The sequence below is a fragment of the Panthera onca genome, chromosome B4 (assembly GCF_046562875.1).
Source record: "Panthera onca isolate mPanOnc1 chromosome B4, mPanOnc1 haplotype 2, whole genome shotgun sequence".
Lineage (NCBI taxonomy): Eukaryota > Metazoa > Chordata > Mammalia > Carnivora > Felidae > Panthera > Panthera onca.
The window spans coordinates 57,624,847-57,649,655 of NC_138345.1; the positions used below are offsets into that span (position 1 = coordinate 57,624,847).

The 24,809-nt window shown below is 40.0% G+C and overlaps 1 protein-coding gene across 5 annotated transcripts in view; it reads right to left on the minus strand.

The window, feature by feature from the left end:
• SOX5 (SRY-box transcription factor 5) overlaps nt 1-11,367 on the minus strand; it is a 1,011,771-nt gene extending 1,000,404 nt beyond the window's left edge. For 3 of the 5 annotated variants that reach the window (XM_060659529.3, XM_060659510.3, XM_060659519.3), the window contains exon 1: nt 10,800-11,219. The gene's annotated coding sequence lies outside the window, so the exon portion shown is untranslated. Of the gene's footprint in view, nt 1-10,799; nt 11,220-11,264 lie in introns of those variants that run through there. The other 2 variants (XM_060659511.3, XM_060659513.3) reach the window with 2 other exon arrangements.
• Between the last annotated feature and the right edge of the window lie 13,442 nt (nt 11,368-24,809).

Below are 24,809 nucleotides of genomic sequence, written 5' to 3' on the forward strand. Positions count from 1 at the left end.
CCATGTGGAAACCCTGTCATTCGTTCAATAAATATTTATTGAGTACTATGATAGTATGGAGAACAAAACAGACTTGGTCCCTGTCCTCATGTAGTAATTGCTGCTCCCAGGATAATACACACAAACAGTGGCCTGATGATTTAATCCTATACAAAACTCAGGTTTGGTTTTGCATTGTTTATTTGTTTGTATGAAGGCACTTTCCTGTAAGGACCATATTAGACTAATTAAAACCCTGTCCTTGTCTTATCTCACTAGGATTCCTTTTCAGCATACCCTTTCTTGACTCTTTATCCACAGTAATCACAACCAAACTATCCTACTTTCCACATATCACTCTCTTCTTCTGTGTTTATTCATTCATTAAACAAAGGTCTTTAAGCACGTACTCTGTTCCAGATACTGTTTTAAGTACTGGGGATACAAAACTGGATAAAGAAATCAACCTCTGGTTCTCAGCATACTTAGCAATCTTAGATTTGTCCTTACAGAAAGTTCTTTCCAAACCTAGAATACCCATAACTACCACCCTTCCCCCAATCCCAACCCAATTTGTGACAGGTCCCCTCACTCTTGACTTTAAACATGCTAATGTTCTACACATTTAAATTTAATAAACGCAATTTATATTTTATTTCAAAACTTCTAAAACCACATCATCAAAAAAAGTACAACAATTCAGCAATCAGCTGTGCTTTATCTAGGCATTGCCATTATTCTTTGAGATCTTACTTTAATTTCAGATGCCATATACATAGCCTAGTACCAAACTAAGTCAATACTTTTTTTTATCACTGGTTCCCAAACTCCTATGTGCAAAAGCATTGACAGTTGTGCTCGTTAAAAATGTAGCATTACCGGGCAACTACCACAGAGATTCAGATTCCCTGTCTCAATGGGGGCCAGAAAGGTAGAGTTTTAAAAATATCCCAGGTGGTTTTCAACTGAGTGATTGAGTGATCACCTTTGTGAAATACTGTTCTATCATTTCCTTTGATGTCAGTTTTTAAGTATTCAGAATCTGTTTCAAGTCACAAAATATTTCCTATTAAGTGCAAACAACATGCATCTGTGTTATATATCACACACACACACACACATATTTGTTAATAAATCAACCAGTGGGGTACTTGATAATCATATTCAAGATCCAGGTTTTAGTTCACATCTCAGGCATCACTTTCTGTGACTTCTCACCTGTTTCTTCTAATCATCCCCTGTAGTGGACAGGCAGGTAAGGTTCATGCCCCCACACCAGCATGTTGGCCACAGCATGATGGAAAGAACACAAGAAGCAGAATCAACTAGACTGAAATTCAGGCAATAATTCTCCGGCTTCCTAGCTGAGGGAAACAGGCCAGCGCCTGACCCATTGGAGTTTGTTCACACATCCACGAAAAGTGGATGATACCCACCTAACAGGGGGGCTGTGAGGATTAAATGAGATCCTGATCCATGCCTAGAACAGGATCAGTGCTCAACAGCTATTAGTTTTGCCACTTTTCTGTCATGCAGGGCCGGGCCTTCGAATCAAAATGAAGCTCAGTCTGCAAGGCATGTGGGCTCAACAATCATTTGTTCTGCGGCTGCTCTGTCCCAGGCATTGTGACTGCATCAGGAATACAACACAGTGCCTTCATGGAGTTTATCTTCTGATGAGAAGTGTTTTGTCATCCTACCAGTTACCCCTTTCAAACCAGGCAGCAATGCATGCAAGCACATCTTTCGCTTCTCACTTCGTCCACTGAGATTAACGCAATGCAGTGGCCAATGGTGCCATGATAATAATGACTTTGTGGTGGGGTGCCTGGGTGACTCAGTCGGTTAAGCATCTGACTTTGGCTCAGGTCAGGATCTCGTGGTCCATGGGTTCAAGCCCCGCGTTGGGCTCCATGCCGACAGCTCAGAGCCTGGAGCCTGCTTTGGATTCTGTGTCTCCCTCTCTCTGCCCCTCCCCCACTCACGCTCTGTCTCTCTCTCTCTCTCAAAAGTAACCAAACATTAAAAAAAAAAAAAAAAAAAAAAAAGACTTTGTGGTGACAGAAAGGTTAAGAAAATCCCAAAAGCAGTGATAGGGAAAGAGAAGCAGGGAGGGAAGAGCATTTCAGGGGTCTGAGTAAGTCCCTAGAAATAGATACTGGGAACATTAAGGTTCTTTACATATTGACAGAACTGTTTGTCTGTTTAGTATGCATTAAAATTAGCACTTCATTTCCTGATTTAATGTAGAAAAGACACTACTATCCTGCTGGTAGTGTAGGTATCGTGGAGTAAGGCTGAGAGAGAGAAGAAAGACAAGTCAAAGCAAAAGTATAAGAAATAGTATGCACTTGTTCAAAAGCAGTTCCCAGTGCAAGAGTAAATTAATGAGACTGATTGTGCCAGATCCACGGGAAAGACTGCCAATACTGCATAGTAACACTGAGCATCGCAAGAACTCACACGCAAACCTCAGTCACGCATCAAACAACCTCAGCTTTTCATAGCCATGAATTACACTGGGAAATCTTAGCACACATCAGACTTGGGGGCAGGCCCTAACCCAGAATGGGAATGGACCAGCAACTAGAGAGGGTATGAAGCCTGGCACAGCAGAGGATTAAATCAGACATTTAGTGAGAAACAGCATCTAGAAAACACGTCGTCAAAAGTACTAACATCTCTTTTCTTTTTCCTCTCACAAATGTGAAGTTCATCAGCCTTTTTTAACATTAAAGTAACCAGCACTCACTATTTGGGGAAAACTATGCCAAAAGGCTCACAGTAAGCAGTCCTCATCCTGGGCACAGATTCCCTAGGGGGGTCAATTTGCTTGAGGAATGTGTCAAAAATTAGCTCCCTTTTCCTGCCTCCCACCCTCCTTGAACTCTGACGTTGTCCCCATGCCAGTTTCCCACACAACACCCAGAACCATGTAAAAATCAGGGTCCCGTGAATCCCACTTGAAATTAATATGTTAAGTCAGTGTCTAACGTCCAAAAAATGCTCACCAGCATACACAGAAGGATCGCTCTCCATTGCATTACTGAGAATCAGTCTGCATCTGAACGACACGGTCTTCATTCCTCCACCACAACCTCCCCCCCATGCTGGCCCAAAAAAAATAGCAACAACTCAATTCTCAGTCCAATAACGTCTTTTCTCAGATGTTGTTCTCCCAGTGGGTAGAAGAATGAACTGCTGCAATGCCACCCGCTCCTCTACAGTTTCTTTTAATTTAAAGTTACAACAGGAGGGAAGAAAAGAGACTTTCTATTAAGGGACAACTCCCTGAAGGGTCTCTTAGCTGACAATCGAAGGACTGCTCATGGCAGTGATCAAATCTAACGCAACAAAGTGCTGGTGGCTCTGTGACTCATCACAGCAGGAGCTAGCACTGAGGGCCACTTGAGTTCAGTGCTTTGTGTGCAGCAAGTTGGTTTAGGAACAGTAACATAGGGGAGCAAAGACTTGCAAGGTGTTTGAGGCTCAAGATAAAATGCAGACTTACAGTGCAAGTTGCTTCTCAACTGAATAGGAAGCCTAGAGGGGTAAGGAAATGAAGGGAGCATTCTGTCTACCTCATGCTTCAGGGCAAATTACCTGAAGATGGCCAAGGTCAGTTGGTCTATTTGTTGTATGGTTTCTAACCTGATAAAAAATAAGGATTGAAGCAGGAGAAATAAACCGAGCTATTTTTAAAAGGCGAGCCTTAAAGATGTTTGCTTGCAAAAACAATGCCTTCTAATTACAGCTAATATCTATTGTTTGAGTATATTTACTCTCACCTGACACAATTCAGCTATACCTTTCCAGTTGCATATTATGAGTACATTAAAAAGAGTTCAATACAGTAAACCCCCCCTTATCTGTGGTTTCACTTATCTGAGGTCACCCACGCCCCCGACGCAGATGATCCTCCTTCCTGAAGGGTAGACTAACACTACGTCACGGTGCCCACCTCATTCACCTCACCTCATATAATCATGTGGGTATTTTATCATCTCTCATCATCACAAAAAGGGTGAGTACAGTACAATACAAAATTGTGACAGAGACACCACATTCACATTAACTTTTATTACAGTATATTTGTATAACTGTTCTGTTATTATTAGTTATCGTTGTTAATCTCTTACTACATCTAATTTATAAATGAAATTTTATGATAGGTACGTATGCATGCATAGGAAAAAACATAGCATATATAGGGTTCAGTACTGTATGTGGTTTCAGAAAGGCATCCACTGGGAGTTTTGGAATGTATCCCCCCAAAATAAGGGGGGGGGGGCTACTATATACTTTGAACATTTCCTCTATGCCATACATGGTACTATGGATTTATACGTAATTTCATACAACCTCATTTAATGTGACCAGGACTCAGTGAGGTGATACTATTGTTATGGTCATTTTACATGGGAGGAAAATAAAGCATCAAAGTGCTTAAAGAAATACTGGGTCTTTTTTTTTTTTTTTTGGTGACAAGTCCACCAACCAGAGCTACTGCTACTAACCTCTGGGCTATACTACCAAACTAGAACCATACCACTCAGATCTCCTGTTGCAAGATTATAATGGACTCAGCGCCCCACTTGCTGCCCCTAGGTCTCTAGCAACAGTGATGCCCAGAGGCCATGCTTCCAGGGGGCTGCTCCCAGCCAGCGAATGAATACTCCTCCAATGGCTGACTCTCTTCTGCCTTGCCAAACCTTTCCTGGATTGCACTACAGTACAGCTTCTTTCTACTCAACCCTCCCTCCTTCCGTCTCTCCTTGCATAAGTATCAAACATGGATCACAGCTGAAAGGCTCTCCCAGCCTTCTGCTAACTCTTCTTACTATCTAATCCCCTTTTGTCATCTGCTTCTCGAGGGATCCAAACTAATGTAATAACCAAGTCACTTACTTACTTTTTTAAAGCCCTTCCTTTATCTTTGGTCAGTTTTATAGGTTCCCCCCACCACCACCCTGCTATCCAAAAGTTTGCTTTACACCATTTTGCTTTCATGAAAAACCTACATTAGTACCTGTTTTCACTAATCCAAAGAGGATTTCTGCTTTTACAAAATGGTAATTGCTTCTTCACTTTAGGCCATTTCAGCTCACAAAGGGTTTCACTGGAATGCTCTACTTCCAGATAGCGGGGGGAAGCCTATACTTAGAGAGAAATTTTCTGTATCACTGGAAAGAGAAAGCATCCAGTAATTTCTCCATGTTACTATACATCATCTCTTCACACAGGTAATAGTATATTTATTGTGCCTTTCTCCTTGTCTCCAGTATAAACAAGTCTATGAGGTTCTCTTTGAAGAAACTGCTGACTCAAAGGGCAAACATTGCAAAGTCAGATTTATTTCTTTTTCCAAGTGGAATCTCTATCTACACGTACTATAACTTCATATTACTGAAAGGTATCTGACTGACTATGGATAAAGTCATGATAAATTTTCACTAGTTTGTATCTGTAATGGGAAATCAAAAAGGATAACAAGAAGAGAGATCTATAGTTAGGTCCTAAGGTTTTTGTTGCCTTTACCTATTATGTAGGATAAAATGCTAATTACTGAAGGAACATTTCTATGAATAAAAGATAGAATTCACACTTGCACCAAATACAGCATCTTAATAAAACCACATTGTCAGAGATCATATATAGACATTAACTGAATCACTATTTTAAAATGTTGATCTCAGCCTCAAGGAAGTGATATATTTTTCTTCTTGGACTCAAATAAGTCCAGTACAAAGCAAGTATGAAATTAACCTTCAAGTATTATTAATGATCAAAAAGACTTGACTGGAGGGAAGACAAGTGTTGCTAACATTTACTAAGCACCTGGTTCATGACAAACCGTATTCTAGGAATTTGACATATAATATCGACTGTAATCCATGCAATATCTCTATGAGAAAAAGCATTATAATCTCCACCTTTAGAGGTCAGTAAAAGGGCCACAGAACTCCAACTGAAGTCTTGGAAGAATTATACATAGACCTAAACTGAGAAGCTCCAAAAGCTAGTGGGATTGCCTCTTACATCCTGGTTCTTTCCTGAGTTCCCTACCTCAAAGACTTTAATTGGTGCTGCAATGACAACACAATACCTGAGCTTCCAGAGAATTCCAACTGGAGAACAAGCCAGAGCCCTCCCATCCCACTGAATGAGACACTATCTGTCCCCTTTGGACATATGATACTACATAATCACAAAATAATTGAATGAGAAGTAATTGAGCATCAAAGATAGAATCAGGGTTTGTTTGTTTGTTTGCTTGTTTTCCTTTGTAACTTACAACGAACTTTAAGCAATGAAGAATGAATAGACCTGTATCTATAGAATTCAGTAGCACCTCTCCTGGAGATACGTTTTTTTTTTTTTTAGGCTCAGTTTTTAAAGAGTGATTGTTTAATGTAATCTTTAAATGCATTTATTTCCCTCCTACTTTTATCAATATGCCTGCCCAGCATCCTTACCTGTAAGCAGAGTAATTACTTGCCTATAAGGTACAATTCGAGTAGTGCCAAAAAAATCCTTATATTCATAAATGTTTCTTCTGGCAGTTTCACTTGATACCTGTATTCACAACTCTTTCTCTAAGGAATTAGATGGTCATAATAAACTGAAACAATAACGGTAATAATAATAATAATAATAATAACCACATCTAGAGAATTAAACCATAATGAGCTATTAACACCTTTGAATTAATTAATGAGCCAGAGGTTAAATTGGACAAATGAGGCAGGAATTCAGAAGGGTCCTTCAGAGCAAACGGGGCTGTTATCAGGGCCCATCCTACAGTTTCAGGCCCCTGATCCGGAGAGCATTCAAAAGCACCCATGCAAGCAGGTACAGGTGTAAGGGGTTGAGAGAAACAACTCAAAAAGCATATTCCCCTTAACTTTAAAGACAAGGAAACTGAAAATGGTAAAGTTTATTAAATACCACCACAGAAATGTCTGAACAAGGCCCAGCTAAAAGTGACTGAGAGTACCTGAATATCTGCCTGCTACCGACCCATAAGTGCTCCATTTCTCCCCCTTTAAATGTAAAAATTCATTATTTTTAAGCAAAAAGTTAGATCTGTGCTTTATATTCTTGAAATTTTCACTTTACTCTTCATTAAGAGCAACTTTTCATGCAAACGAATTCTTGGCTTAACTGAAAATCATTAAATAACTTTTCTACATCTAAAATCTTTCTCCTGTTAGGTATGAGTAATTATTTACGTTACATCACACACACACAAAATAAACAACAAAGACCCCACTCACATTTGAGAATCATTTACCATTCCCACTCCCCAAAGCTCCCCGCAATGGGAAATGGAATAACAAGACTGATCATAATTGGATTAAGAACTATAATTCTTTAATTCATTCATCAAATTGAGGCATTTGGAACAGTTTATTTACAGAGTTGTTTAGACAGTTTTGTGTGGTGTTTTTTAAGATAAACCAAAATGTCTTTCTGAAAGAAGTTTCAGATCCCAAATCATTAACATATGAAAACCAAATGTAGACAATTTACAAATGGGTGTTTTAAACAACGTTTGGAATAAAATTGGACTTTTATTTTATTAACTATCTACAAATCTAAGTTCAGGATATAGTTTATTTGAAACAGCCAAGCACTTTCTTTGCCTTTAAAATAAGCCTACAATTCTCAGGCTACAAAATTGTGATGAGTATGTGAGGGAATGCTTTGACTTCAGGCCTAGAAATAAAGTTTTCCAGGTTACTCTCAAAACTCTAATTATAGCATTCCCTACCACTGCAGGTGATTGGATATCGCGTGAAACATCCAGGTTATGCCAATCAATTATACCCAACAATTTTACCTGATGGAAATCTAAATAGTGTTCAACCTTAGAACTCTAAGTTATTTAAAATCCAGTGTATTGGGGGAGATTACTAAAAACAAGTTTTATCCTGCTCTGTATTTTACTTTTATACATATATATAATCTGAACATGACTTCAAAACAGTGATTGCCTATCAAAGAATACAGCTTTTTCAAGAGGATGGTATATTCTTTTAATCATACCATAGTTTTCATTTGCTTTAAAAGAAAAAATTATTCAAGCATTCAAATCCATTCTTTTAACCGGAAAATGAAATTTTAAACTTTCCATATAGGTCATGTCTTTCCCCTCAAAAAGGACCAAAAAAAAAAAAAAAAGCCATCATACTGAGTATAAACTTTACTCTTTTATTTACTATTTACTCCATATACTCCACAAATAACATCTTTATAAACTTATATTCATTTTTTTCTTGTACAAAATAATGTGTCAGTCAAAACAGGATGTGCATTTACATGTATAGGACTAAGTTAACTTGAAATAACCACTGAATCTCAAATGCCTGGTTATTTACCAAATAAGTTTGAGAGTTTTGAATCCTGTATATAACACACCATTCAACCAGAACTGTTTGAGCTCAACAACAAAACTAATGCAGAGTTTCTACATTAAGAGTTGAAGCTCTTTTTTCCTATACTAAGAGTTTACTCTACAAGTCTATGTCAAATTGATTCAATATTGCCCATTCAAAAAGCTACAAAAAGATTTTTTTATAAACGTACAAGCAAACAAAAATCTCTATTAATTCTTCATGCACAAGATTGTTAGAAGACCACTGGAACGAAAGAAAAAAAAAGGATTTCAAGCGAGTATGCTACTATATAATTAACACAAATAACTAAATAATTATGCACATCCCTTCCCACCCCCACAATTAAATGTTTTTAAACAACTCATGTGATGAAAGATCTACCTTTTAGGCAAACAAAAGCAATCTCTACCAGTCTGAGGATTTAAAGCTGTATTGCATCAGTTTTAAGTGATGCTTATGATTTTTATCTTATATAGTTCTGAGGAATAAACAGTTGATGACATAATTTGCAGAACTTTGCACAAATGCCTAAGAGAACTTTCAGTGTAAGTACTTTTGATTTTAAATCATTGTGGCTGAATTTATCTAGGCTTCAGCCTAGGAGCTATATTTAAATCAGGAAGAAGCAACCCCAGAAACTTTGTCCCATGTATCTACATTTGAAACCAGATTCTTTCCGTATCAGAGCTAACAACAGTTCACATACAGCTGAATTCCTTCAAAATTAGACAGATCAAAATTTTTGCACTTCTGTAAAGACTCTAAGACATTGTCCGTCCTCTTTTTAATTCTGTAAAAGTCAAACTTAAAAAACATTTCCGAATACTTTAAAACCATCTGGCCCTTCACCTAATCTTGGCAATCGAGCCTCACTCCTCTAATCCTGATCAAAAACTCTGCTCTGTTTTTTTCTGATTGAAATGCCCATTGCCTACAAATCTCCCACGCGCCTACTTCATTGGCTTGTTTTGTTTGCGTGGGCTTTTTTTTTTTTTTTTTAAGGATACTAGGGGCCATTATTTATGAGCAGCAAGGAAACAAATCACTCTGTCTAGTCCCTTTGCAGATTCCCACACTTATTACCCAAAATCCCACAGATCTCCCTTGGTCTTGCCCTTGACTGAAGAATTGTGTTGAGCCTGAAGGCAGTCTCTGGGGAAATCCGGCTCATGCCTTTCTTGACAAACTACTTTGGATATCTGGATATTGTGAGGCTCTCAACTGGGATAGAACAAATCCCTAAACTTTTCTGAAGAAGTACAGTGGACTGCCACCCAGACTGCCTGGCTATGGCTCTGCATATTCACAGAGTTCCTCCTTTTGACCTGCTTTAGTTGAGAAAGAAAGACATTAAAATGAATTCACATTCACCACACTCTGCATTTAGTCACAGAGGCCAGCGTCTTCAGATACTCACCAGGGTCCATCTATTTATTAATAAATTCGCTTTGCAAAGTGCAAGGGAAACGACTATTAAAATATGTAAACAATGCTTCATGTACCTCCGACGCCAGCAGATCAACACTCAAGAAACTGCTGCTATCAAACGCAAATATTTCCAAATCCAATTTGATTTTAACTCAGATAACCTCTTTTCCTTGCTCATTACTCTAGCCCCACAGTGCAAGCGACATTTCCCAAGCCCGCGCTTAAAGTGACACAACACGTGAGTGGTTTCGCTTCGTACACGGAGGGAGGGGGGTGTGGGGGGAAAGTAGTTGCAATTAAAATTAACGCTTCCGGTCTCTGGAATCCCTAGAATTCTGAAGGATGAGACTGGTCTCCGAAATTCCAGGCGGGAGAGAGGAGGACTGGTAGGGAGAGGGAGTGCAGAAAGCGAAACAAAAAGACTAAAGGGGGGGTGGAATATTAAGACTGTGGGGTGGGCTGGGGGTCGCCTTTATATTCCAGGAAGGGGAGAGAGCTTTGTCCAACTTTCAGGGTCTGTGGTCTGGCGTCAGCCCAGATGCACACGCGAGCCTCGGGTCTTCCCCGCACTCCTGCCCTCCTCTCGCATCACCACCTCCACCGCCACCACTTACAAAACAATACCGGCAACAGCGCGCAGGCTCCCCAACAAACATCTAAAGTTATCCCATTTCCTGAACGGGGTCCAAGCCCACGCTCCGGGGTCCCCCCCCCGGCCGGCCGCCCCCCCGGAGGATGCCAGGGACACCTCAAGTCCCGAGCCGCCTCCCGCCTCCCCACCCCCCCTCACCCCCAGCCCAGTCCCCCTCCCTCCGTACTTGAGGAAACTCCGGTGGCGGCCCCCTCCCTCCTCCGCCGGCTCTCCAGCTGGAGCCGGGAGCGAGTGCTGAGTGGCGGGCACGGCAAGCGGCTGAGGGGAGCTCTGCGCCTTGGAGGTCTGCCCACAACAACATCGGGACGAACAACAAAGTTAAAACGCTGCGATTCACGCACCTTACCGGGTCTCCTTAATGTCTCCTCTGGCGTGGGATGCAAAGTGGCACAGTGGCGGGCCGGGGGCCCCCGGGAGGAGACTGGAGATGGGTTTTGGTGGCTCGCCTTTTTCACTCTGTGTGTGTGTGTGCGTGTGCGTGTGTGTGTGTGTGCGCGCGCGCGTGTCCCTCTCCCCCCCGGCTCTCGCTCGCTCGCTCTCGCTCCCCGTGTGGCTCTCAAGGACGAGGTGAAATCCCTTTGCTGGTCATGAGGCGGCTTCAGAGACAAACAACACAATGCGAGTGCAAATAACAAAAGGCAAAAAGACAGTAGGAACAATGGGGGAGGCGAGGGCAGCGCACCAGCCGGCGGTCACCGCGGCCCGGCGCCCGCCCCGGGGGGTGCGGCGGGGGCGGGCGCGGGCGCGGGGGCGGCGCCGGGGGCTCCGACTCCCTCCAGGTCGCCCCCGAGCTCCCGCAAACCCACCCTGAGCTCCTTGCTGCAGCTTGCCGCCTGGCCGCCCTCTCTGTCCATCCGAAGGAAAGGAGCCCCAGAGTTTGCTTCCCCGTCTGCTGCAGAGTAACTAGATTGTAAATAACGCGGTGATTACCCACACCGTGCAGGAATGTTTAAAAAAAAAAAAAAAAAATCTGCCCTCCGCTTAAAGGAGCGATAAAATGAAATGGCAGGAGTGGAAGGAGGCTATCTCTAGATCTCGGTGGAGCTCGCATCTATAAATACGCATTCGGGTTTAGTCAGGTCCCCTTTGTCAACTTCTTCCCTGCGCTGGAACCTCACCCGCAGCCCTGCGACCATTACCTGGGCCCCTGCTCGCCCCTCACCCCCGCTTGCACAACCTTAAAGCTTGCACGGGGGGCGCGTGTGGGGGTCTGCGGGTGTCCGCGGAACCTTCTGGGAGGCGAGCCGCCGTCTGCCCGGCGCGAAGGCTGGAGCGGGGAGAGGTTTGCTTTTTAAAGCGACCACTACCTCCCCACCCCCGAGCCCGGCGGTGCGCCCGCGGGTCCCCGCCGCCGGCACTTTGAACCCACCTACTCCTTGGGGTGCGGGGAGGGGGGAGAAAAGTTTTCGGGCGCTCTCACCCCTGCCTCCGGGCTGGTTGAACTGGTTTTGTTCTGTGTGGGTGAACCCCAAAGACCCAATGCCTGAGGACCAAGGAATGATATTTAGGAGGGAAAGGCTCCGCGCTGGGCTTCGACTCCGGCGACACTGGAGTCAGCGCGTGAAGGCGAGAGAGACCCTCAGAGTTACATCACCACGGGAGGAAACTCCGTAGGTAATGCCCGGAGCATAAGCTGTGGGGCTGATTTAAGTGTGTGCTCTGACAGCTGCCGGGCTTATCTCTTCCAATCTTACTTTCATTGATTTATGACAGCTGCGGGTTTGCCAGGGGTGAAAAGAAAAGAAGAAAGAAAGAAAGAAAGAAAGAAAGAAAGAAAGAAAGAAAGAAAGAAAGAAAAGAAAAGAAAAAAGAAAAAAGAAACCCTATTAAATCTCAAACTAGGGTAGAGCAGGGATGGGGGGGTACCACTGATCTTCTTCACCAAGGAGGCAGCGGGTCTGGAAGAGGGTGATGGAGAAGGGGACTCAAACACAATACGAGCAACACGTTTCCTTTTCTCTCTCTCCCTTTCCTCTTCTCGAGCCGATTTTCATGTTCTCTTTCCTCATCTCGGTGATTTTCTTCAGTTGCGCATCCATTGACTGAGCCGTGTCCCTGGGCACCCCTAGCATTTCCCAGAGTGCAACAACACCACCAGGAGATCAATGACCACAGTCTGTTTATTCTTCACGCGCCTGGAAGAGCAGGGCGCTGAAGCTGCATGGGAGGGAGGCTTAGGGCTTGCCTGTCTGTACGATCTCTCTCAGACTTTTTCTGGCTGGTTTCTAAATGGCAGTTAGTAAGCAAATGCAGTTTCTTAATGCACGCAACACATACCAATCACAATATATTCACCTAGAAAAGTGATACATCCTTTCTCCCCCTTTCCACCCTTTGTAGATTTGTTTCTGGAACTGGATTGCTAATACCTGAGATTTTGCACTTGCCTAGAGTGGAAACTTTCTGGGGTGTTTGATGATTGATTATTTGGTACCTGCTTTCTAAAAATGGCTAAACACCTTTCCTTGGAACAAAAGTGAGAATGCAAATCTTAATAACTCAAGGCAAAATTTTCAAAGTGTAAGCACAGTTATTATCCACTCCCACAAAGAAAAGCTTCCTCTTCCACAAATATTTGATAGCACAGAGCCCAGTAATTAAGAGAACAATCAAATAAACTCAGGGCTTTCATGGGGACTCTAAATTATCATCTGCCTAGAATTTATAAGCAGTGTAATCATTTGCTGCTTGGATATAGCTCTGGATATGGCATTCTAAATGTGTATCCTTAAACAATTTTACTATGTTTTCTTAAGTATTTAATGAGACAGACCAGGGATAATAATAACATTCAAATTGCTGGATCAATGTGTCTTCACCAACTGTGTGAAAAAAATTCTCTGCAAGTGTGCATGAAACACCTTTCCTATATGCTACTTTTCCTCACATTTATTCAATCATGCAAGCTTCATGTCAGACCCATTTGCATAATAAGAATATAAGAATTCATAAGAACTTAATAATTGCACTATACTTTGAATGTAAGTATTATTTTTATTCTAAGGAGTTCTTGGCATACATTAAATGATTTATTTTCATAGTACATATGTAGTTGCTTTTCACAGTTAGCTATTACTATGTCAGACCCAGATCCTTATATAATGTGCAAGAGGCGAATCAGTCCCAGCTACAAAAAAAAAAAAAAAAAAAAAAAAAAAAAAAAAGCCTTTTAGTACCAATTATATGAAAATATATAACATTTGAAGAGAAATTGCTGTTTACAAGTTTTAATCCACTTCTCTCAGACTCAGTGAAAATAAAAGGGACAGAGTGAATCTTTTTTCCCTGGCTCTCTAGACAATGGGAGACAAACATGCCTGCCTGGCCTGACCCCACCAAGCAAAGCACTGCTGTCTCCAGCTTCTATAGCTTGTTCATTGTAACAGCTCCTGGGGCAAGTGAGCTTCCTACTGGCAGGAGAGGTGAGGCTGGGCAGAGCGGGACAGGGTGCAAAGTTGCAAGCTGCCTGGTAAGATACAGATGAATCACCAACCTCTTCCCTTTTGCTCCTACAGGCAGCAACTTCCAACCATTAGGGTTATTGAAACCACATGCCCTTAAGACTCACTCATGATCATTACATAGCAACAGCATAGCTGATCAAAAACTTCCAGTGGGATGTTTGTTTGTGTTGGGCTTTTAAAAAATAGCCACGTTTGAAGTGGGTCTGACACATTAAAGATCAGTGTTTCCATTTATCAAGCATTTACTATGTGCCAGGCTCTTGGCCAAGTGCTTCTTCTATGTATTTTCTCTCTACTTCTTACCACAAACTTGCAAGAAACGCTGCATCCCTGTTGTGCAGATGAAAAAAAAAAACCAAAGCTCAGAGAGGTTAAGTGACTTGCCCAAAATCACATAGCTTCTAAGTGGTTGTGCCAGAATAAGAATCCACACCACGCCAGCTCTAAGCCTATGTTCCTCCACCTCACCTTGATGCCACTTACACTTTATATTAGAGTCAGTTTTCAGCGGGAAATGTTAATTCATTAAATGGGTAGATTTAAAATGCCAAATGTATCATATGGAACGTCCAGACATGAGCTGCTTTGGTATTCTCATATTGGTCATTACATAACTGTGAAATTTTCAAGAAAATTGAAATGTGCCATATATTAAGTATACATATCTACTATATATTAAACATAAAATGCATTTAGGAATGTATTCAAAAACATAAATTTGTCTTATTTTGTAGACTAAGCAATTGCATATTATGTATGCATATATATATGATGCATATTATAATTAACAATTACTAAAGTTTTTGAATCCCTATAACTTTACAAGCATATCCTAAGTGCTTTATGTGCATAAACTCAATCCTCACAACCACCCATGAGGTATGTGATTTTATTATATTATTTTACAGATAAGGAAACTGAGGCACAGAGATAAACATTGGAAAACATTTAAAAAAAAGAAATTTTAAAAGACTCTTAATCACTTTGCTATGCTAACTTATATACACACACAATATACCTACATATATTCATGGAGATATATATATATATATATATATATATATATATATATATATATATATACACTATGCATAGCTTTCAAAATATGGGGGAAATTAAGGCAAATCAACTGTGATTTGTATCAATCTGTGTTCCCATATTCTCCTATATTGATGGGAAAGAGCTTTAATTTTGTCCAAGGTATTCAAGATTCTTTAAAAATGTTTGAGGCAATTTTAATCCCCCCAACATATTTGGAGATATTGAAGAAATGCTAGTAAATATTAGGAGTGTGGAATATTTGACCCTAGCTGATTTGCACAAAGTTCACCTTGGATTTTTTTGGTCATCTGTGTTAAAGACAGCAGCGACAGCGTACTTGGGAATCCTAAAGAAGATAGAGAGGGATAATAATAAAAAAACATGAAAATCTGTGGTCTGAGAAGTGGAGGGAAATTTAGGTGATGCAAGAGACCCAATATGGAACACCATTCTAATGGTTATGAATTACCCATTAAAAAAAAATTAGTGTAATTTGTCAACCTTCACTCCATTAACAAGAGTGTACTATAAAATGGTAATTTAAGTTTAGTGATTATGGACTGAACCACTGACACCACTCAAAGAAATCTTAAAGTACTGGATAAGAATCCCAGGTACGTGAGTGGTTTATACCATGTCTATTTTTACCTGTCTCACCAAACACTGTATGCCTATCAAATTTTAAAAGTGAACTTCTTCAAATCAACCATCTTCGAGAAAATATCTTAAGTCTTCTCTTCCTCTTCTTCTCGCCCTAAATGTAAGATAAGGGATTATCTATGAAAGAAAAAATAACCAACAACAATCTTCCTTCCCTGGGCATTCTTAATCCTGATTACACCCGAGATACCCACATCTAAACTATTAATTTTACTGAGTTTGATGTGCCTCTTCAGAAAAACCGAAAAAGACACACTATACCTAGCAGATGCCACATATTAAGTGCTTACTGAAAAAAAAAAAACTTTTAAAGCCCTATTACAGATACATATGTTTCCATTTAAAAACTACTATGAAATCGAGTGTTCTTTTATTTAAACATTCCCCTGTGGTCCTAAGAATTAAGGATCGGTAGTACTATTAACAACTCAGAACCAGACTGAACTGAACTGGTTACAAACAGTTGGTAAAACTGCCAACACTGCTTTTTGCTGCCGAAGTTGACTGAAATGTGACAGAGCATATACCTTTAAAAAAGAATTCGCATTTTTTAAACTTTATCATCTTGGTAAGTATTTAGGATGAACTGTTTAAAACTTTCAGCCACAGTTTTGAAAAGGAGAAATAATATATAAAACCTAAATCCTTTACCAGCCAAAACCACAACTGCATTGTTTTTAGTATTGAAGTGTTTATTATTCTTATTGTTAAATTTTCCTTATTTGTGAGAAAAAAACAGAGAGAATGAGATTGGTTCTATTCAGGCAAAACATTTGTAGTCCCCACATCTTGTCTCTTAATCTACTCTTTCTCAATTTGTCTTCTGTTCTTTAATCTTAAATAGTGAGTATACAATGTGGGGGAGTTAAACATGTAAAAGTAGTGTTTTGGGTTTTTTTAATATGTGGATTTCTTTCAGGCCTAACGTTCACAGTATATTCTGTGTATCTACTGCTATAAAATTTGAATCATAAATATATAGAGGTTTACCTTCAGTGAGATACATGGGTCTTTATTAATATTTTTAAATTTTATTTATAATTACTTAATTTACATTGAAGTTAGATAACATACAATATAGTCTTGGTTTCAGGAGTAGAACCCAGTGATTCAGAACTTATAACATGACACCCAATGCTCATACCAACAAGTGCCCTTCTTAACGCCCATTACCCATTTAGCCCAACCCTCCACCCGACACCCCTCCAGCAACCCTCAGTTTGTTTCATGTATTTAAGAGTCTTTTATGATTTGCCTCCCTCTCTGTTTTTATCTTATTTTTCCTTCCCTTCCCCTATGTTCATCTGTTGTGTTTCTTAAATTCCACATATGAGTGAATTCATATGATATTTGTCTTTCTCTGACTGGCTTATTTCACTTAGCATAATACACTCTAGTTTCATCCACTCTGGTGCAAATGGCAAGACTTCATTCTTTTTCATTGCCCAGTAGTATTCTGTTATAGATAGATAGATAGATAGATAGATAGATAGATAGATAGATAGATGCCACATCTTCTTTATCCCATTCATCAATTGATGGACATTTGGTGTTTTTTTTTTTTATTTATAAGGAAAAGGATAATGACTGATATATTCTGCTAACTTAGAATTAGTAACAGAACTAATTGTCAAGCAAGGCAATAAAATATTAAGCTTGAGTCCCAGTAAGGTTTATGTATTTGGGTCTCTGAATTCATGATGACTCTTGTTTCTGTTACTTCTTTCAAATTTTTGGTACTGTATTACCAATTGTATCATATATTAGGTGAAATGTGGTAGAGAGTGAAAGAATGGACAAAATGAAAGGTCAACAAAAGCATATAAAATGAAGAGGATAGTTTTAAAAACACACAAAAATGTCCTTCTTATTGAAATCCCAGGAACTTATTTGAAGACAGTAAATAAAAGTTCCATATCTATGTATCTGGAATTTCTACCCCCATCTTCTCCTTGATGGTGATACACTTAAACAAATTTAGAATTTGATCCATAGGTTGATTTTCAAAAGAACATGTTAAATTACTGCACATTGTTTTGTATGCTCAAAATGGCTTCTTTCCAGGTAACTTCGCTCCAGGAAAGAGTAATCAATTGGATCATTACCCTAATAGTCAGGTTTGGTCACACTGTTTCCAGTTATTTTAAACACTTCTTGGATTGTGCAATATCCCCATTCATTTTTGAGCGACTTTTAATTTTTGTTGCAGAAACAAATGATCAAACATTTATACAATAAAAAAAAATTGATTCCTATAGGCAGCCTCTGAATTCTGAGTATTTACCTGGGCATAGCTGGAACCTACAATGTATTTTTCTGTCTCTCTATAGTAGGAAATTATAACTACAAAGCCTCATAAATTTTCCAATCCAAAAAGAATTAAAAAGAAATAATGAGATGATTTGTCCAAAGCAGGATGAAGGATAAAGACATAACTGAGTGTGGTATTGTTTGTATTTAAAAAAAGAAAAACAAACAAACAACAACAACAAAAAAACCTCTAATAGAGTTAACAGTAACATACATTGCTATACATTGCTAAAAGTTCTGAGCATGTTGGCTTGAAAAAAGATAAAAAGTCTTCAAATTCACATCTGAGGGTCTGGGTTTATGTGTACAAAATAAGAGACAGTCTGGAGTACAGAAGGAAAAAAAACTGGCTAAATCATTGGAAACAGAACGAACATGGTAGTGACAGAAGAGACAGATGATGAGTGATTGAGTAACTCTCTTCATGAATTGTTTAAGATAAAAACATTAACCAGCTGTTTTCCAACTTCAAACAGAATAGAACTAGATATAATATAGGACACTGGAATTAGAAGACCTGGATTTGAATTCCAGCTTATAAAAAATAAAAGGTGTGGATCTTTGATTCCGATTTAAATTAAAGTATGAAAAATGAGATAAAGGGATAAAGAGGCAGAGGAATAAAATGGAACCAAGAGTGAGTTCACCACAAAATGCACATCCTACTTTACAGTTCTGTATCCTTCATTCACACATTTATTGAAGACCTTCTTGTGCCAGAGACTGTACAAATTTGATTTTACTCTCTCCAACAGGCAAGAAGGAAGAAAAAGGATCTATTTCCATATATCCAATTGTTAGGGAGAAGCCCAAGTATTATTCCTCACATCAAGACCCAATAGAAAATTTTCCTGGGGGTGTCCTCTTCTCAAGGACACTGAGTAATGTTAAGACATGCTTCCCATTGGTCAAGATAGTAATGAGTTTCAGAGGATTGTTTCTTATAGTTCTATTGGAAGAGACACTCCTCTGTGGTCTCTCTTGCTCTTCTATATCCTGCAGCACAGGCCACGAATGCAGTGTCCACTCTTTATCCCAGGCCATTTCTCAGGGTTGTGTTTACAACAAGCAAATTATAAAAGATGAAATAATGTCACCCTCCAAAGCAAAGAGTAGGTTTACTTACTTCTTGTTATAAAAGCAGTGGAGTCTCCAAACTCATTGTTCCTCATCCACCATGCAAACTCACTGCAAGCGTAGCATCCAGCCCTGACCATTCTTAGGCACGTCCAGTCTCTCTTTCCCAAAAATCAACCCTGGACCATTCTGGTTGGCTCATTCTTTGGGTGACAGCCCTGAAAAATGTGGGTGTAGGGAACCAAACTTAATTCTGGTTCAGCCACCCAGAATAGCTCTTGGGACAAGGTTGTAGATCATAAAAATGATAACCACTTGGTTTAATACACTGCTTACTGAACTTTCCTACATGGCCCATGTGGGCCAAAATGGAATACATAATGAGTCTCTAAGTTTTGTAACAATGCCTTCTCTCATGTGCATCTCTCCTTTCTAGACAAAAGGTCTAGGTCAAGTCAGAGATTAAAGAAAGATGGTTAAAGATGATTAAAGAAAGTAACTGGGGTGGACACATCAATTTCATAACTATAGGAGAACAATCCTGACCCTTGGAGAGGAAACACCTCAGATCTGAGGAGGCACTAAAGGTAGAGTGTGAAACAATTAATACTCTCTTTGTCTCCTGGACCCAAGCACCACAGTCTGGCAAGAAGCAGCTTCAACTCCCAATCTGACCCCTGGCTGGCTCATCATCCCCACCCATGTGCTACAAAAACAGAAAAACTCATGTGGACTTGCCTGGCCCCAAACTATGCTGCTATACCTGATGCCTTCAAAAACAGCTTCAAATGTGACTGCTCTCAAATATATACAAATACACACATTGATGCAACCTTGTTTCATTCTGACTGACACAAATTAATATGCTTCTGGTGCCCAGCTTCCTTAGGTTATGTCATGTGTAACATCAAGGCTTCAACTAGCTGATGGCACTACTCATAAGGCTTAAACATAACAATGCAATGGTGATCCAGCACCTACGTGGCTCAGTCAGTTAAGTGTCTGTCTTTGGCTCAGGTCATGATCGCATGGTTCATGAATTCGAACCCTGCGTCAGGCTCTGTGCTGACAGTTCAGAGCCTGGAGCCTGCTTCCGATTCTGTGTCTCTTTCTCTCTCTGCCCCTTCCCTCCCCTGCTCACTCACACTCCCTCTCATTCTCTCTGTCTCTGTCTCTGTCTCTCTCTCTCTCTCAAAAATAGACATTATAAAAATACAAAACAACAACAACAACACAATGTAATAGCGATCCAAATCAAGTCTCACAGCACATGCCTGACGGGAATACAAGCGTGCTGTCAGATGTTACAGCAGCCATTTTGTGACCAAGAATTATGAGTACATACTAAGGATGGCTTAGAAGAAATGAAGAAGCGATTTGGGTTCTAAACGAGATTAAGTTTCCCAAGTCCACTTGACTGCCTACCTCTGGTTTTCTCATTTATGTGAGACAAATAGAGCTTTTATTTTTATGCCATGATTTTGCTATTTTCTGTTACTCGGAACTGAGTACAGTTACCAAGTAAACATTTTTCTTTGGGTCTAGCATTCTTCTCATCTTCTGGAAATTGCTCTCCATTCTCGATATGAGCAGGTCTTCCTCTGCGTCAGTTATATTCCTTTTCTTTCATGCACCACCTCCTTGGAGACTGGTGTGGCTAGGAGGAATAGCCCTTTTTTGCTCTCTGGCCTCATTTGTGAGACTTTAAGTGTCTGAGCTGCTTTCAGCCATGAATCCACCTTTGTGGTGGCAGTTTGAGAGAACGAAGAGACTGAGAAAGGTTCGAGGGGCATTTGAAGCCATTATTCCAACCTGAAAGGTCATCTGAGCCACTCTTGTTTCTATTGTCCATTCTTTTGGTTCTTCTACTTTTCATCCACTCTAGTATCTTTCTAATAGAAATGAATTTTATCTTGTTTCAGTTGCTTTAAGTTCAGTTTCTTTCATATGTGTGAGTATAGTAGCTAATAGAGGAGTTAGAGCAAGTTCCCTGTAATAGACTGAATTCTTGTGTCCCCTCAAAATTCATATGTGGAAATCCTAACCTCCAATGTGACGGTATTAGGAGGTGGGATTTAGTGCCCTTCCCAAGAGACCTCAAAGAGCTCTCTCACTCCTTCTACCATGTAGGAATACATTAAGACTGCTATCCATGAATGATGAAGCAGGTCCTCATCAGGTATCAAACCCATTGATGCCTTGATCTTGGACTTCCCACCCTCCAGAACTATGAGAAACAAACATTTGTTTTTTAAGGCACTTATCCTATGGTATTTTTTGTTATAGCAGCCTGAACAGGCTGACCAGTATAGAGCTTATTTAGGAAACACTACCCCATTTGGATTGTTTCTCCCTTTCTCTCTGCCCCTCCCTCGCTCACACTCTGTCTCTCTCTAAAAAATAAATCAACATTCAAAAATTTTTTAAAAAAACAGGGCACCTCGGTGGCTCGGTTAGTTAAGCATCTGACTTCGGCTCAGGTCATGATCTCCTGATGGGTGAATTCGAGTCCTACGTCAGGCTCTGAGCTGTCAGCACAGAGCCTGGACCCTGACTTGGATTCTGGGTCTCCTTCTCTCTCTGCCTCTCTCTCTCTCTCTCTCTCAAAAATAAATAAACATTTAAAAAAATTAAAAAGAAAAAGACACGAGCTTATTCATAGGAGACCTAGACCTAATGTCACAGAGAGAAATATCCATGGAGCTCTTACTGATTGTCAGGTATTATTCTAGGTGGTGTGAATTCATTGATAATCCAAAAAGATCAGGTCCTCTCTCTGCAAAATCATTAATTCTACAGGAGCAAGGCACATAGTAAGGAAGGAAATAGCCAAAAGTATCAGAGAGTGCTTTGGAAGGGGGGGAGGGGGGAGGGGGAGGATGTAGAATAATAGATTCACTGAAAGAATTACTTTGGACTAGGGATTGCATTTTAATTAGGAAAGACCTTCCTAAAATGGTGATAATGTCATTTTTTTTTCCTCCTACTTCAGGGTCAGTTCCCTGCTTTCTGGAGTACCCTACATCTAGCCAGCTTTACACATGCCCAGTACCAGAGATTAGGGGCAAACTCTGTCTTTTCCCCTTTGGGAATGAGAATCCTAGAGGCAAGAGATGCAAAAATCCTTTATGCATCTCACCAGGAAACATCAGAGCCTTATGTGAAAACCATTCTAGAAGACTGCTGATATCCTGCAGTTCTAGAGGAACATTGTTGATTCAGTTATATCAGAATTCTAGCAATAGCTGCTTGCCCTTATTCATTCATGTGTTGTTATAAGGATCAAATGAGATGAGAGTCGCAAACATATTTTGAAAACTTCAAAGATGATCACATCAAGTGCTATTGGATTTTAAAAATAATTTGTCAAAATTAAAGATGCGATACACTTATTGAAGCAATAAAGAGATTATAGAATTCCATTCCTATTTAATTGAAAGAAAGTCGAGAAAACAGTCTTTGATATACTATTAGATTGGAACTTAGTAGGAACAGGACTAGATAAACTTTTACTATCCCATTAAGTGTACCAGTAACAGTATAAAGGGATTAAATACTAAGACATTTATATGTGTATAAAAATTTATCGTATCAGTACTCCTGTATCCCTTGGATAAGCACCTGTACCCCAATGTTTATAGCGGCACTCTCAACAATAGCCAAATTATGGAAAGAGCCTAAATGTCCATCAACTGATGAATGGATAAAGAAATTGTGGTTTATATACACAATGGAATACTACGTGGCAATGAGAAAAAATGAAATATGGCCTTTTGTAGCAACATGGATGGAACTGGAGAGTGTGATGCTAAGTGAAATAAGCCATACAGAGAAAGACAGATACCATATGGTTTCACTCTTAGGTGGATCCTGAGAAACATAACAGAAACCCATGGGGGAGGGGAAGGAAAAAAAAAAAAAAAAAAAGAGGTTAGAGTGGGAGAGAGCCAAAGCATAAGAGACTGTTAAAAACTGAGAACAAACTGAGGGTTGATGGGGGGTGGGAGGGAGGGCAGGGTGGGTGATGGGTATTGAGGAGGGCACCTTTTGGGATGAGCACTGGGTGTTGTATGAAACCAATTTGACAGTAAATTTCATATATTAAAAAATAAAAAAAAAAAAATTTATCGTAATTTCAGGAGGAAAAAAATGACAGTATAATAGAAAAAGATAGGATAAAAGAGGCAGACAGGGAGAGGTTAGGGCCTGAGGTCCCTGGGTGGGGAAAAACACATATTTTGGAAAAATGCTGGGAGTTTGACCACAGCAAAACCCCCTTGGGTGTGAGGTTCCTCTTAAGAATGTAACAGGCACTACCTACTCCCCCTCAGGTTCCCCTCAGGAATTTGACAATCAAAATACCTAACTAAAAAAAGTAAACCATAAAACTTATACGAGGGACGGTATGACAAATCTGACTCCTCAGAAAATGGAGTTGGGCCAACCAGGAATGGACAACCCAGCACCTAGAGTTATCCAGCCAGTAAGGGTTGAACCTGAGAAGGAACCAGGGGAAAGTGATGAGGTGCTGACCAGAACCTTATCAAACAAGGACCCCTGCCTATAGTCTCGGGAATTCACCTTTGAATGCCCCCTCTCCGTAAAGACAGCTTTCCTACCATTCTTACTTTCTTATCTTCTACTCTAATAAACTTTTGCCTGCTGCTCATTCTGTGTCCACCTCTTCATTCTTCGAAACAGTAAGACAACAAACCCCAGGTTTTGAGGTAAAAAAAAGCCTACAACAATAGCATTGTAAACAAAGTTAAAATAGCCTCAAGGAATTAAATGTAATGTAAACAGTAAGAAATTATGACATAGGGGCTACATTTCTTCTCTCTTCTACATATAAATGCAGAAAACCTGCCTATTGAAAGTTCATGTAAAGACTTTCTAAGATTCAAGCATCTTTTAAGGTTGAATTTCTTTAAACGTGCCCTGGTCTGCACTGGTGTTCATCATCATTCAATGCCACAGTTTTCCAGGGAGAATGCTCCCCTATGGCATTGTCAGAACCTCCAGCCTTGGCCCCTGCTGTAAATGGAGTTTTAGAAATGAGCTGATGGTTATGCAGCTCTGAATCTCACTACACCTTTTGTGAAATTGTTCACCCCATCTTCCTTCTACCACCAATACCTCTCAGTACAATACAATACTAGCAAAACTGAGAAAAAGAGGATGACTTCGTAGGAAAAGGAAATTAAAATAAACCGGTTGAAATCTTTCAAAGTATAATATTTCTAGCATAATTGAAGACTAAAGAGCTCTCTCTTTTTTCAATTTTAAAAATTTTGCAGGGGACTAGCAAAGAATACTTAGCGCCTTTCTTCAGGGGCCACTTTCATGTTGGATTGATCTGAAGCTATTGTGTATGCTGAATTATGCTGCCAGCATGTGGGAGGAGACAGGAGAGTTCAGAGGAGCTAATGCAGTGAACTGTGGCCCTCGCACACAATTAGGATGATGGCACTTCATCTGGCCAAGTTCCAGTGTGGTCAAGCCTGCAGCTCCCGCGTCTACACCACCAGCTGCGGCTCAAAGTGCAGAAAATTCTAAAACAAAGAACCTAGAGGTGAGAAGCACAGATTTGAAAAAAAACGTTTACTTCATTTGCTCTGTCTGGAGAATAAGATTAACAAAAGTGTTAAGAAGAAGTTAACACGGACTGAGAACATTTTTATGTCAGGTATTTACTGTGCTAAGTATTCATATATGCATTATCTCATTTAATCTCCATAAGAATCCTAAAATAAAGTACTATTTATAATCTATATTACCAGTGAGAAAACTGGGCCACAG